The sequence below is a fragment of the Crocodylus siamensis genome, chromosome 11, assembly GCF_052110815.1.
Source record: "Crocodylus siamensis isolate JL-2025a chromosome 11, ASM5211081v1, whole genome shotgun sequence".
Classification (NCBI taxonomy): domain Eukaryota; kingdom Metazoa; phylum Chordata; order Crocodylia; family Crocodylidae; genus Crocodylus; species Crocodylus siamensis.
Genome location: NC_143405.1, coordinates 52,808,831 through 52,823,031, shown reverse-complemented (window position 1 = coordinate 52,823,031; position 14,201 = coordinate 52,808,831). Strand labels below are relative to the sequence as shown.

Sequence of the window (14,201 nt, the reverse complement as noted above, 5' to 3'; positions counted from 1 at the left end):
GCATCATATTGGCACGCAGCACATTATACAGGAAATACGTAGGTTCCAGAGTAACCACAAATGCACAAATCAAGGAACTTAGTAGGAATGGTCTCATAGAAATGGGTTAGGTTCCTGCCAAGAGACTCAATTACATCTATAGGAGCTACCATTTGTGAAAAAAAGACATCAAAGCTAACCCAGCAAGGCATGAAAAGTGATTACTGCAACATATGATTTCAATCAGCCCATAGGAAGTTTGTGAATGTGACCTGCCATGCTAAATAACATATTAAAAGAAAGAGGCCAACAAAAACTGGAAATGTGAATTTTACCAAGCAAGCCTTATGTGATGCACTCTTCTTATCTCCATGGTGTCATTAAAGTTTTGCTTGACTTCAAAAGTCATTTTCAAGAACAAAAAATGGAAGCCTCATTTTTGTAAATGGAATATTGTTCCAAACAATGTGATTTCTTAAGAAATAGATTTCCTGCCCCTGGAAAGTAGTAGGGGAAAGCAGCAGCTCTATCACAGAGAGCAAGGTGTTTCAAAACGCTCAGAGAACAAAGCTGAAATAAACTATAATAAGAAATGTGACCTGATGAAGACTATCCTGCTTTCAAAAGCTCGTCTAACTCTATCCCAACTATGCAGTTAGTCCAACAAAAGGTATCACCCTAAGAAATCCTTACTCTCATATAATAAGAAAGTAACTTCTGGCAGTTTTATTCTTAGATCTCAGTACAGTTTATGAAGGAGAATAAGCCTATTAGAGATGCGGCAACTAAGGCATAGACAGTGACTAAACCCCAAGTTGGGAATAAAACCCATCTCCTGATTCCCTACCAAGTTCCCTTTCCACTAGAGTATGTTCCCCCTAAGACTAGAATAGACACATCTATGTTTCTTTTTCAATTCTCCTCCTTCCCCAATTTTCATTATTTGATTATACTGCAGATAAAGACAATTCCTTAAAAACTCCCTCTATCTAATTGAAAATAATCTGACTCTTAGCAGAACTAAATCAGCTTTGATCTACTGGGACTCCAGAACAAAGTGCTATTCACTAACATGAGAGGCAGCTGTGTTTCAATAACTCTGAATAACCTTGTTCCCCCCTCACAGCTGTTGCTTCAGGGGAAGTACTTCATCCAATAGTCCTCGTGCAAGAATGAGTCCTCAAGGTTGCATGAAATCTTAACGGTGGCCTTGCATTCTCCTTCTCCCTTGCAAGATAGTGAAGAGATAATGCCACACGGATTTGGGCCTTGAAGAAAAAAGCCAAAAAGAACCCAATTCTTTGTCCCAGTTCCCCTTTGATTTCAGCTCCTGTTTTGCATGATGTGGCTTGGGATCAGAATCATGCTCTGGGAATTTAGCATGCCTTCCAACAGGTTGCCTTTCCCAATCCTCCATGTGTTCTTTCACTTTCAAACCTGACATATTACTTACACACATAAATACAGCCCTTTAATCATGTGATCATATGAAAACTAGGTCTGGAAGAAACCTACGAAAATCAAGTAGTCCAGCCTCCTTGCCATGGCAGAATGATGTGGCCAAACCATCCCAGACAAACATTTACCTAATGATGCTGTTAATCATTCCTAAACAGAGCTCAGGAATAATCTCACTATACTGTACCCTTACTTTTTACCCTAGATTTCATATATTAGAGTGTAAAATCTTGTGGGGCTAAGACCTGAGCAAATTCTTAACTGATGACTCTGAAACTCATGCTAAGCTTGGGCTGATTCACAGAAGTTAAAATACAGAGTGCTGATGCTAACTGCATAAAGCAAAAGGATGTGAGTGCATGGCGAGGCCATCTGAAAAGGAATAATGAGGTATCTCTTCCAGCTTATCTTACTATATTCAGGATGATTTCAGGCAGGCTCCCGGTTGTCTAGTGTGTAACCGTGTGAAATGTCTATCCTTGATTAATTAGTTAGATAAAAATTTCTTTTACGATAAACTCGTGTTTAGGTGCGGGAAGAGACAGTCTCCATATGTGACAGGTGTCTCCTCCTGATTTAGTTTTGTTTTTGGTCTTCTCTCATGATTTACCTTGTTTTCCAAGGACACGTATGTTTTTCCTGGCTGTTAATCAGTTTCTTGATATGTTCCAAGCTGGATAACCTCTTGTCACTGAAGAGGGTAACTCATTCTAATCAGACTTTTCTGATAACCAGTGATGAGCAGGTTGATTAACAGGATTTTCCTACCAATTACTGCTTGAGACTCTCTCTTGATTTACACAACTGAAAGAAAGCTGTGAAGATGCTGAACTAATGGTATAAAAGGCAGTAAAACAGCAAACAGAATGAGAAATCTCTCAGAAACCAGTTGCTGATGCACCTGACTTCCTCGAGAAGTTGAAGAGAAACAGACTGCCTCTTTGTTGCCTGTTTGGTGAGAAATCATCACCTTCTAGCTAATTACTGGACTTTGGTTGGGTTTGGGCTCACTTGACTTAATTTTAAGTACTTGCAGTAAATAAAGCCTTTCTGTCACTCATCGAACGAAGTGTCGTGTCAATCCCTGAGCCAGTCTGGAATCCAAAGTTTTTATTTGCTAACATAACCCACCCCTAAAATTACCATAAATTTAACCATTGACTCCAATGGCAACAAGAATGGGTCCATGTCTCGCCAAAGAGAAGTTTTCAAGAGCACGCTGGACAGATGCTTGGTTGGGATGGTTTAGTCAGGGATCATCCCACCTTGAGCAAGGGGCTGGAATAGATGACCTTGTGCAGGCCTTTCCAGCTCAACCTTTCTATACCCTATAATCATGTGAATGCTGTGCTTTTTCGGGGTGGGGTATAAAAATCCGTACTAGTTTACTGTCATTGCACTCAACTGAATAATATTGTGGTACTTCGAGGGAGAAAGCAACGGGGATGTGAATATTCATTCTCCTATCAAAAGAAAAACACTGCCACTCAAATTTCAGACAGCACACGATAAAGGGTCTGACCAGTCTATTTTGAGACTTGTTCCCTGCTCCAGCTCCATTTATTGCCTTCATCAACAGCTCTGAGGTTAGGCAATAAGCTCCGCTCTAAATGTGAAGTGGGAGGTAAGTTCACGCTAATACATTAGCAGGAACTAGCCATCTCCTGCCTTTGTCAGTGCAGTCGGGCAGCTTCCACCATTGGTTTCCCTCCTCTTCTACCACACATTAATAGTTTAATGCTGGTTCAACAACATCCCCCAGTTTCCTTCAGTTTAGTCTCTCCCTCTTTCCTCTGTCCTTTCCAATAAGGGCTACCTCATCTATCACAGCCAACTTACTTCTTGATCCTTTTCTTCAAGCTCTTCTTTTCTCCTAGAACTCAGAGTTTATTGTATCACTGTTTGTCACGTTACCCTATTTTCCACAGATATAGGCAATAGAGAAAAAAAAAAAGCACAACAAAATAAACAATCAGGTAGGTTTTCATGTTCCGAGTCTAACACCTAAGCTTCCCAATTTCTCAGTTATTTTCCTCATCCGATTGCTGTCATCCATGTTTCAGGCTAACTTCGGTGATACATTTGAAAACACATAAGGCAGAACAAACAGGTCATCATTTTGTCTCATAAATGGTGTCCCTCTAAAACTGGTTTGGTGGCCCATTCAAAGACTTACTAATGCCAGTTAAACTGATGGGTTTTACTGCTGTATAGCCAGACTACCCCTAATTCACCTCCTTGTAGAAATTCTTTCTTGGTTTCTTTGGACTCTTACTGGACTCCGATGGTCTTCCTGTCTGCAGCCTCCTTTAGGAGATTGCACAATATATAAACACGTACAGCACCTGGCCCAGTATTTGCAAACAAAGAGTAGTGTTTAAACCCATAGAGGGATTGGGCAGTCATGTAGACTTCTCCCTTCATTCAGTTCTTGTTCTCACCTCCTCCAAAAGGACATTCCCTTGAAACTGTCCTGGGACCCCCTTTTCACTATGGGGGCTTCTTTCTAACAAGTTTTACATGGACTCTTAGTGGTGTTAAAGAACTTTATATCCTAAGTACCACAGCTTTACTAAATACTTGATCCTATGCTAGCGCAGTGAAGGGGAGCTTTCCTAGGGATTTCGCGTAACATGGGATCCAGCGTTTAGACTTTCCAACGTTATCTGACGCAAAACCCTTTGTTAATCAACAACTTCCCTGCTGTTGCAGTAGTAGTGCCTTCATCTCCCCTTTTTTCCTTTATGGCATGGTGTAGGATCTTCTCAGTGTTTCTGGTATAGTGCCTTGTGGTTGCAGAGAGGTTTGAAGTGGCAATGTTGGCCATGCCTTGGGAAGCCCAGGCAGACAAGGTTCTCTGGGTAGGCATGATATCTTCAGGCCTAAAGAAGGGCGGTTGTGTCCAAAAGCTTGCAAAGAACATTTTTTCCAACTATTCAGTTGGTCTAATAAAAGATATCATATCTACCCAAAGAACTTGCTCTGCCAAAGTCCTTAGACCAACATGGCTACCACCAACAACCCTTGGGAAACACAGGCCACTGAACTCAGCACTCCAGGTTGCCCCCTTCGAGTCCTATGCTTGCATGTTCCTAAAACTCAACCTATATGCGGATACTGTTTTTACTAATTTAAAGTGTTTTTTTCAGTCACTGCCCAAAAGGCTGTTGGAGCATCTGTTTCAACCAGCAAATGAGTTCATTTTTGTTCAAAGGCTGTTGCTGAGAGAGGTATTACTCATCCCAGCTCAACTCCTTTCAGGAGGTCAGAGCATTTTATTATACTGTACTTTCTGTTGTTCCAACTGCCTCTGCCTCCTGGAAAAAGAAGCATTAGGCTGAGGGAGAAATGCCGTTGTATGGCATGAAACTCTCAATAAAATGTGGACAAAAATGATGAATCATGCCATAGATGGTAGTAAAGGAGATTTGTGGAGCTTTCTCTGCAAATAGAGCTGGCATGAAGGTAGACATAAAGAGTTCAAAATATAACATGAAGATGCTAGAATAATGAGAAAAATCCCTCTGTTGCAGAATGAACCTGTAACTATAACAACTCAACAACCTTTAAGGAGGAATCTCTCTCACTTCAGGTTCAGATGCACCACCTTTATAAAACAGACACAATTTGTGAGAAAAAACATTAATAACCATGTTTATAGCACAGGCTGAAAAAAATGCAAGCCACCAAAAACCAAACTATTTTCTGACAGCTAATAAATGATTAGATTTTTTTTTTTAAAGTATTTTTGTGGCGGAAAACAGAGATTTTCTATTAGTAGAAAATGAAATTTTCCATCAAAATAAAGCTGTGATGGAAAATTTGTAGAAATTCTGAGAAAAATCAAACCATTTTTGGACTGTTCAAAATCTGAGCCAATTACAAAACACATCCGCTGTAATGTATCGCATCTGACTTAGTGGAACATCAAAACAAAGGCAAGAAGAATTGGATAGTCATGGTTCTATTTCAAAACGAGACCTTTTAGAAAAACAATCATAACTTCAGCACAGCCATTCAATTGCAAACACATGTTCATCTTTGGGAAAAATGGAACTACGGCAAAATAGAAGTGAATTACCAATCATTGCTTTTGAAACACTAACATTTCTAGGAGCCAAAAATAATATTAGAATAACCCCATCACTCTAGCAAGCATGCAGAGAAATATCTTCCATAACACTTGCATGGCCCCTAAATTATGTTGGCTTTTGAACGAAACCCATTTTCTTGGGATGGATGGCTCCCTGATGCCCAGCTGTCCAACTGGAACTTCACAGAATTACTAAAACAAGCACCCCAGTGTACGAGCTTTCTTATTTTCCAACAATGTCCTCACTTCTTGATGAAGAGTCTTGTAGAAATCCCTCTGAGATGTGAACATGAATTTCTGGGTGCTACATTTCACAAACGATATTTATGAGAACAAATAAAAATGTCTTTGGCCATTCACACTATTTCTAATATTAGAGTTCCAACAGTCCCAACAAAACTCTCCTGTCTTTTACATGGTTTCGATGTGCCCATCTATAGCTCTGAGGGGTATGGTTTCCATATTTTATTTTAAATTCCCCAGCTATGGTCTTCAGTACTAGGCCATTCTCTGACTAAATTAATTACTTCATGAGATATTTTTTCTGCCTAGAAATAGACATCTTGGGAAAACAGGAAGGGACTGATGTTGGAAGGCTGAAAAGGGCCTGACCAAGTGAATAAAGACACAAAACATCAGGAATCTACAGGAAACGAAACATGCCCCATGTCACAGTAAGGCCTGTATCCGTTCATGTCAAGTAGACCGGCAATGCGTTTATAAATCACAAATAACTCTATAAAATCAATATAGCTAAAATTGGCATAAATGAGAAGTGAAGGCAACATGCCTTTCTATGACTAAGTGTCTTTACATACAGAGTACTGCTTCATGCTTTCAGGTTTTAAATTCATCTAAGGATCAGATTCTGATCTTCCTTATGCCGTGTTTGACCTTACTCGTCAAACCATCTGTAATAAGCTTGCACCCCAGGGGTGGCTATGATGGCCCCTAATGGCCACGCAGCTCCTGCTTGGGCTCCTAAGGTACCCTCCCTCTTCTCCCAGCTCTCACACCTTGATGTAAATATTGGTTCATGAGAAGAGAGGCTGCCCCAGGGTCTCGAAGAGAGCCCTTGTCTGCTATCTGTGGGTGGGTTCCCCCTGAGCCCCTCCAATCCTTATCCTCACCTCAGGTGCTACGTAGGGCACCCCTGGCTCATCACATTTGGATGAATTCATTGCTTAAGAGCTAAATTCATGGCCTCCAACCTCCCTGTGCAAGCCAATCCATCCTCGCAGGTGTTAACAGTTATCACGTAAATGGGGCACTTTGTCCCAAGCCACTACCAGTCTATCTTGGGCCTCAGCCATCCCAACCTCCACCCCTGTCCTCTGGCTGTGCCCCTTGCCTACACCCACTGCCCTGGACCTGGCTTCTAGGCTTCAACCCCTGTTTCTACCCTTTTCAGGTGCTGGCCCCTGGCCCTGTCTTTGTCCTTCTCAGGCACTGGGCCCCTGGCCCCTTTCTGGCTTCCACCCAGGTTGGGCTGCAGCCCCTCTCCAGGCTTATACCCCCACTTTGGCTTAAGCCTAGCCTGTATCCCAAGTCCCTGCCCCTGGCAGGGCTCCAAAACACTGGTGCACCCTTGGCAATTCACTGTGGTTAACCACCATGCACCCCTTAGGCATCCCGCTGAAGGTTAACTGCAACGTGCCTCTTAAGCACCCTGCTATGGCCTCCACATACTCCCCTACAGCCACACACCCAGTCCACTGGTGTAAACCACAACACAATGCAAAAGCCCTCCAAACACCATAGAAAGCAATCCCCACACTGGGTCCCAACATAAATATCTGCTCCCTGGCTGAACCACCAAGCCCTCCTGAATACTGGGTCCTACTTCCCTGCAAGCATCTAGCTTGCAGGTCTCAGGGCCTCTCCTATCATCCAGGCAGTCCCCTTTAGCCTCCCTGCTTGGAGCTCCTTCCCCTGCAGCTTGTAGGGTCAGATTGGTTGCCCTGGCTCAGGCCCTAGCTTATATTTTCTTCAAGCCCTGCCCACTTCCAGGCAGGGGGGCTTGCTAGCCTTGGCCCAGCTGTCTCTCTTTCAGTATAGTGGCAGCTTCTTGCTGCTACCCTAATTCCTATTGCAGGAACTCCATTGCTTCAATCAGCTCTGTCCTACCGTACTATTGCTGTGCACTTTGGCTGCCTATTCCCTTGCAGGTCACCTTTATTAGCCTGCCTAAGCACCGATTATTGCTCTTTTCCGCCTTTGAAGTAACAGGAACGGTAAGCTCCCTGTTGCACCATCCGATTGAAATTGCTGGTGCTATTCATGAAGAAAGGTATTGCTCAACATGAGTACACATATTACAATCAGACCCTAACTTAAGTCCTTTTAAGTGCTGGCTGTGCTTTTCTTTGTAGTTCCTTTGCTCCAAGCCCATTTGGGGATATTTGATACTTTTTATACATCCATCCTTTTTTTCCCCCCCTTGTTACTGTAATTGTTTCTCAGGTTGTGTCTTGACTTGAACATGAAGGAATGGAACTCACTCCAGGGAGGCGTATTAGTCAAGGGAGCTATGAATGGATTACTTGATAAGCACACTGGGGTCTTCTTTTTTTTCTCGTCTCTTATATTGTTCCTTTCGTGTGAATAAAGTGCTGATGAAAGACATTCAGTTAATAGTCCCTGAGAATTTTTGACCCACTGGGAAATGAGCAGGTAATGAAAAGTGAAAGCTTTATCTGCCTGAAACATTCAGAGGCCCATCCAAGGCTAGGAGCGCAGAGGGGGAAGATATGCCAATTCCTATAGCCAATGGCATACAAGGAATGATATGGCTAGTACCATGCCCAGACTCCCCAGCCTGAATGACCAGGTATTCATTTACATCTGGGATCAAGTACAAGCTGCCATGGATCCATAGCAAGGCCCAAACTCGCATCTGCGGAGCCCTAACAAGATCCCTTAGCCACTCTGCCACAAAACCACTTCATTGCCCAAAATCTCCTCTAGAGGCAAGGGGTGAAAAGCTAAGCCAGTCTCAATGCTCATTTACTGACCGGCTTCTCCGCTGGGTTTTTGCCAACACGGCTGCTACCACCAGCTGGTATTAACAGAAGGAGGCGGCCACCTTTGATTCCCCCAGTCACTGGTTTGTTGAAAGCCTAAACAGCCACTGATGTAATTTAGAAGACCCCGAGTGATGCCCTAGATCCTGCTGCTTCTGCAATCTTAGAGGGACTGTTCTCCTGGCAGAAAATCAACTGTCATACTATGACTTCCAATGCCTAGCATATCCCTTATGTACCCCGATGCCAGAAGGAAGTAGAGATTCCTGTAAAACTGACTACCAATTTCTCTCCGCAACATACATAGGACAGGTTTAAGGTTCTTTTGTGCCACTCCCGGGGCCATCCGGGAGCCTTGACCAAGGCTTGGGATCAGAGGATCAGACCCCTACTTTATCCAGATGCTCAGAAACATCACTTACATGGCACAGCTCAACTAAAGTTCTGACTCGCTACCCGTCAGAGAAGAAGGGCCAAAAAAAATCAAGCTTGCCCAGTCTTGGCAACATTACCAGGGCTTTTCTGTCTCTTACTAAGCTCACTCCTAGCACAGGGCAGTCACCTCAGTGTTTCATTGCAAATGGAGTGCTCTCTCCAAAGTACATCACACGGCTTAATTATTATTATAGTTCATTTTAAGCCATTTTGCTTAGAAAGAGTTGACACAAATCATCAGTCAAGAGCATTTACAGGCAGACGTCTGAAGCTAGAACAGGGCCATTCATTATGAGGAACCACCTACAATGCTCAGATGAATAATGTCCTAATAGTAATTATTATAGCTCCTGTAATTAGATAGAGCCTGGAAAGATCCCAAAGTACTTTTTGAAATATTTTGAAAATATACAAGTGAGGAAGCTCATGACAGACAAGCTTAATTATTGCAAAATCTCCATCTCCAATAAAGCTCCCAAGATTTAGCGCTTTAAACTGGATTTTAAGCAATTTGTGTTACGTACAATGAACCTTGACACTTCCCGGCAAACCACGTTGATCTATGTCTGCATTTAATATGTCATAGCTGTTTCTGACTGTTCTACTACACCAAGTAATTACTTCACTATCTTAGTGCTCAAGTACTACAGTAGCATGACTCTTTAGCTTGTTTTCAGTGAAGATGCAATTATCTACATTCAAGCCAACTCCTCCTGTTCAGAGATGTTCTAAGACAGAAACTATGCATGCAAAGTTATTTCTGGGCTCACTAGTCACCAGCAACCTGGATTGTTTATCACAGGGGAAAATATCCTTTATAATATTCCTGATTTTCTAACACAGAAATGATTTAATGATTTATGTCAGTACAACATTAACACTCGAGTTTTCATTAAAAAATCATTCATAACCTACTGTCACTGGAATATTTATCTTGCAGCTGAAACCACAAGGTGTGTTGTATACTAGGGAGGTCTCTCCCAAGAAAAAATTTCCCTTTTAGGGAAGAGTTAATGCCCACTGATCACAGATGTGCACCTTCTCTGAGAAGGCTCATAGCAGCCAACGCTGTTTGGCTTTGTTTTGTAAGTTTGGCTCTCTTGTGAGTGGTAGCCATGAGGAACAGCAACAGACATGTCCTATAGTATGAGTTAAATGGTGCGATTCCAAAAGGCAAGATGTGTCCACATCTACACAAGCAGAGGACCATGCTCAGGTCACGTTCTCAGCACACAACGCCCCAAAACAAATAGAATAAATGGGACTGCCTTCATGCAATACTGCATTGACACCTTTGAGACCTCTAAAAGAGTGAGCTTTATTGGCCTGCACCAGTGCTGCACGAAGGCAGCTACATCATGTGTGGTTTGATGTGTAGTATGTCCACAGAATATGTGCCACGCTTCACTGTAGCATTCCCTTTGACTAGTTACACCAACTATGGCGGGCCAGTAGGGGGCACTCCTGTGCTGAGCCACAGACCTCACTGAGCCCGACCACCTTCCAGGTTTCAAGTGTCTCCCTGGGGGCGCCTCATGTCTGGCCAACCTCCTTCCTGGAGCACACGTGCTAGCCTGGGGGTAACACTCCACCACCCAGGGATGGGCTTGATTCTGGCTCTGTGCCCCCCGGGAAACACAGGCTAGTAGCCCTCGAGGGTACTTGATTCACTTCAAGAACTTAGGATGCTTCCCTCAATCAGAAGCACAAGTAGTGGTCTCCCTTAGTCAACCGAACCAAGGGGACCCCAAGGCATAATCTAGACCCACTCCCAATAAGTCTCCCACGCTAGGTGCAAAGGAGAACTTTACTGGTTACAAGGGGTAGGGTTGGAATAGGGTACAGGGTAGAGCAATATCAGAGAAATCCCATAGAGCAAACTGGCATGGGTGGGTAGCCTTTGATCACACATCTGAGTTACTGCAAGCTATAGCTAATTAGATCTCAGGTAGCTTACTCACAAGTATCATCCAGAGGCAGGTGGAGATCCCCTCTGGAGGCAGGCAGTTCCTTGATCATGAGTTTTGAGAGAGAGAAAGTTTCAGATGGTCCAGCTCTTCGCTCTCTCTGAGCCTTCCTCATGGCTGATGCCCCCTTCCTCCTGGGCAGTCCTTAACTTATGTAGCCCTTATGACCTCATTTACCTGGTCCAATTGAGGCTAGCACCTGTTGGCTGTCAGCCAACCAATTTGAAATGCATCACTAGTTGCTGGGCAGACTGGCAGTCCCTAGCTCCCCAGGGAGCCCAAGCCCCTCACCCAGGTATGTGATGCCAGTCCCGTAGGCAGAGGGAGCAGGTTTCCCCCCTCCCCCAGGAATGTATCCAGCCCAGGTTACCTAAAGAGATAGGGTAAGGTATGTACCCTCTGCAGGGCCCATCTTAACCAAACTGTCACAGAGCAGAGTTTATGGGGAGAAACAGAGGTGGCCTTCTGCCACACCAAGTATCTGGACACTAATGGGAAGGTACAAGACCAGTTCTAGCCTAGCTTCTGATTCAGCTATACTCCTTCTCAACTACAAATGCAGGAATCAGGTGAACAGGACACTTCCAATGATTGTTGTAAACTTAATGGTTAACTGCTTGTGCATCCATGTGTCCAAAGCAGTAACATTTGTTTGGTACAGGAGCAGGAATGTTGGCCATTGCAAAGACAATGACTGAATCACTTTTCCTCGTTTGCTCGAAACATAGCTCACTCACAGTGTGAGATACGACTCTTGGTAAATGGTTTCAATAGCAGTAATCAGGCATACAACATTTTTCATCTCAAAGTCGCAAAGCAGGTTTAATAAGCTGGTTTAATATTTGTATTTTTCAGACAAGGGCACAAGATGCTGAGGGTGAGATTCTGTGATGCAATTCTAAGCGGTGCCCGACACGACACAACACAAGCGGAGGTGAAGGTAGCTTTAAACCATCTCTGCATCTCCTGGTTTGGAACTGTTCTCAAGTCCAGCCCAGCCCCTGCTGCAACTCAGAGCGCTTGTTGTGGTTATGTCACAGCATCCTCCCCACGTGTGTTCCCCTATGCACAGTGCCATAGCAACGAAGTTTGGCACCAGGAACAAAGCCTGCAGCAGCAGCCTGCCTTTGCCCCCCGCCAACACACACACACACACACACAGATCTGGGGGGCACACCCCTGCCCCATGCTTGCTTGGGAGTGCAGGCAGCAATGGGAGTCGCCCTTGCCCTGTCCCCCTAAATAAGCCACTCGTGGCTCTGTCCCATGTCCCACCCCAGCTGGGCAGCGCCTCTTGGCACCCCTCCGCTTTGGCACCTGGGGCAGTTGCCCCGCTCGCAACCGCCCTTGCCACGGCATGAAAGCTACCTTTAGCGCTATGTTAACATGCATGCCTTCCCTCTTCCTCAAGCCTGGGAGGCTTCTACAAGATCCTTCACAGTATCTGAGCTGCAGAGAATTCTCCCTTGACGAGATACATGACTCTTCTGGCACATAGGCCAAGCTGACACAGAGGAGCGTGGTGACAAGCAGACTGTCTCTCAGGCTAGAGACAGAAGTTACACATAAACTGGTTTAAACCCATAATAGGATAGAAGTTCAGTGCACATAAAGCAGTTTCAAATGTGTTTATGTGCACCGAGGCTGAGGGAACTGGGTTTATTTAGTCTGGAGAAGAGAAGACTAAGCAGGGATTTACTAGTAGCCTTCAGTTATTTGAAGAGCGTTTCCAAAGAGGATGGAGCTGGACTGTTCTCAGCGGTGACAGATGACGGAGAAAGGAGCAATGGTCTCAAGTTGCAGCGAGGAAAGTTTAGGTTAGATTTTAGGAAAAGCTTTCCAGGTTACCCAGAGAGGTTGTGGGAATACCCATTCTTGGAGGTTATCAAGGCATAAGCTAGACAAAGCCTCAGCTGGATGATCCAGTTGGCAATGATCCTGCTTTGGGCAGGGGGACGAGCTCCGATGACCTCCTGAGGCTCCTTCCAGTGCTAATTTTCTATGATTTTGTAACTCAAACCACACCAGAAGAGCAGCATCACCCACGCTGTTGATCTGGGTGAATTGTGTTTCCAACCTTATTTGCTCTAATTGCCACTGAGATGTCTGCACAGACTGTAAGTTCAAACCAAGTATTCTAAACAATTTAAGCTGTTTCAGAAAGATGCTGTTCTTGCTGACCCCTACCTTTAATTTTAGAAACTAAGAAATATTCAAGAGATTTTGTTGAGGTAGCTATGATTTTACTGGGAGATGAGCAATATTCTGCACCGCTCAGAACTTGTTCAACACCTTGTAAGACTGGACTGAATGGGGTACATGACTATCATGCCACAGCTTCTCTAGCAGGAGAGATGAACAAGAAAGGACTGGCATGATATTTGTTAGACACATGGGTTAATGCACGACAGGGTGGTGTGAGGTGAGGTGGTCTGAGCTCCAACGCAGCATGGTATAGAACAGGACGAGAAAAGCATAATGAGTGTGACTGTGATCCTGGTCTGCCTGCCCTCTCCCTTCCCACGCCAGTCCTCCACACCGTATTACGATCAGAAAGCAAGTGAACAGAACATTTCCTATTTCACAGCTCCCAAAGAAGCTGTCTTTGCCCCGAGGCATAAGCAAGGCCTTCTGCTGTTTTTTCTCCACCTTTCTCTGGTCTTTGGCAGAAGCTTTATAAGCCCAATAGGCCGAGATGCTGCTTTCTACCAGCTGGCCCTATCTGACTGCAGTTACAAGGACAAATCAGTGGCTTTAGGGGCAGGAACTGGCTGTCTTAACAGTGTAGATATTGTCTGATGTCACTGAAGTTTTGCCAGCTCTGCACCATTAAGCTGTTGGCTTTAATGATGTGTGTTAAACTGGTGGCATGAGATGAACTGAGCAATGGCACAAAAACTCAGTATTTCTTTGGCAGAACTGGCCTATCTGTTGCCACAGACTCATTTTTTAGTTTGTTGTTCTTCTGTTTCCTAATACATGAACAGCAAACCAAGCCATTTCAGCTTTAATGATTTCTTCTGATTTAGACTTAGGACAGCCAAACCAGTAAGAAGGGGTCTCTAGGTGCCTGCCTCTAATGCACAAGTCTGCATGAGGTAACTATTATGGCAGCCGCTTCCAGCAAAAGAGCAAATTCCTTGTAACATAATGTTCTGTCCTACAGAATAAAATCATGTTGGTCATATAATACACACACCACTGCTGTGGAAGAAGGGGTATCAGTGGGGGTGGCAGTTACAACTT

The 14,201-nt window shown here is 44.1% G+C and overlaps 1 protein-coding gene across 7 annotated transcripts in view; it reads right to left on the bottom strand.

The window, feature by feature from the left end:
- Window positions 1-14,201, bottom strand: part of OXTR (oxytocin receptor) — a 118,704-nt gene that overhangs the window by 49,773 nt on the left and 54,730 nt on the right. The gene's annotated exons all lie outside the window — the stretch shown is intronic.